Source organism: Lathyrus oleraceus, chromosome 5, assembly GCF_024323335.1.
Source record: "Lathyrus oleraceus cultivar Zhongwan6 chromosome 5, CAAS_Psat_ZW6_1.0, whole genome shotgun sequence".
NCBI lineage: Eukaryota > Viridiplantae > Streptophyta > Magnoliopsida > Fabales > Fabaceae > Lathyrus > Lathyrus oleraceus.
The window spans coordinates 68,189,390-68,190,916 of NC_066583.1; the positions used below are offsets into that span (position 1 = coordinate 68,189,390).

Here is a 1,527-nt window from a genome sequence, read left to right on the forward strand (position 1 = left end):
AAGTTTTATCTTTAGGTTCTTCTCCTTTTTCTCGACCTTCCTGGTTTTCGGATTCCTCTGGTTCCTTTACTTCGTCCATGGGTTTGGTACATTCCTTAGAAGTTTTGGGTTCACTCAATCTAGGGTTTGGTGGCTCATCATAAGCGTTCCCACTTCGTAGGGTAATGGCATTGGCTTGTCCTCTCGGATTTTGTTAAGGTTGTCCAGGGAATTGTCCTCCAAGTGTAGTTTGAGGGGCTTGGTTTAAAGCTACCTGAGAGATCTGGGTTTCAAGCATCTTAGTATGAGTAACTATTTGGTAAAGCTTGGTTCCCAACAGAGTAATCAATTTGTTAACATGAATGTTTTGGTTCATGAACTCCTTATTTTGTTGGGTTTGAGCGGTGATAATATTTTCCATAATTTTCTCAAGGCTCGGCTTTGGTGGCATAAGTTGCATAGGTTGATTTGATCTAGGGGCTTGATAACTAGGTCTCGGAGGTGCATTATTTTGGATTGGGTTATTATTTTTATAGGAGAAGTTCGGGTGATTCCTCCATCCAGGGTTATAGGTATTCGAGTATGGGTTCCCTTGGGTGTAGTTCACTTGCTCAGGGTGGGTTTCGTTTAATAGACTGCATTCTGCGGATTGGTGTCCTTTGGTTCCACATATCTCACAATCCGACGAAACTGCGGCTACAGTATTCGGGTTTATGCACATATGCTTGACCTTAAGGGCTAATGCGTCCATTTTAGCTTGCATCATGTCTATAGAGCGTAGTTCATGCACTCCTCCTTGGGCTTCCTTCTTCTCAACTGTCGCTCGTTCGACTCCCCATGATTGATGGTTTTGAGCCATATCTTCAATGAGAGCACTAGCTTCAGGATAAGGTTTGTTCATCAGAGCACCGCCTGCGGCAGCGTCGATGGTCATCTTCGTGTTATAGTGAAGTCCATTATAGAAGGTTTGAATGATTAACCAATTTTCCAAGCCATGATGTGGGCATGCTCTTAACAACTCTTTATATCTCTCCCAAGCTTCGAACAACGATTCTCCTTGGTTTTGGGTAAATCTAGTTATATGGTTTCGAAGAACGGCGGTCTTACTTGGGGGAAAATACCTAGCAAGGAATACTCTTCTAAGGTTATCCCAAGTCGTAATGGAATTGGGTGGAAGGGAATCTAACCATGATAGGGCTTTATCTTTGAGGGAAAAAGGGAATAATCTTAAACGTATTGCCTCAGGAGAAGCTCCATTGGTTTTAAAAGTGTCTACTAATTGAAGAAATATTTTTAAATGTTGGTTTGGGTTCTCAGTGGCGAGACCTGCGAATTGTCTTTGTTGCACTAGTTGCAACAGGGAGGGTTTAAGTTCAAAATTATTAGTTGGGATGGTTGGGTTTACTATACTAGAACTAGGTTCTTCATTGGATGGTTGAGCGAAATTCTTAAGAGGTCTTTGGTTTTGATCTTCGGCCATAGCTCTCTTAATTCTATGAAAGAATAAACGTGCGCGAGCGTAACGTTCAGGTTCTACCAGAGGATATA

At 42.0% G+C, this 1,527-nt stretch overlaps 1 non-coding gene across 1 annotated transcript; it reads left to right on the forward strand.

Annotated features, from left to right (window-relative positions):
* The first annotated feature begins 968 nt into the window (after positions 1–968).
* Positions 969–1,075, forward strand: LOC127090227 (small nucleolar RNA R71). The gene has a single exon (XR_007791753.1). It is a non-coding gene; the product is annotated as a small nucleolar RNA R71 (small nucleolar RNA).
* Positions 1,076–1,527: the final 452 nt, after the last annotated feature.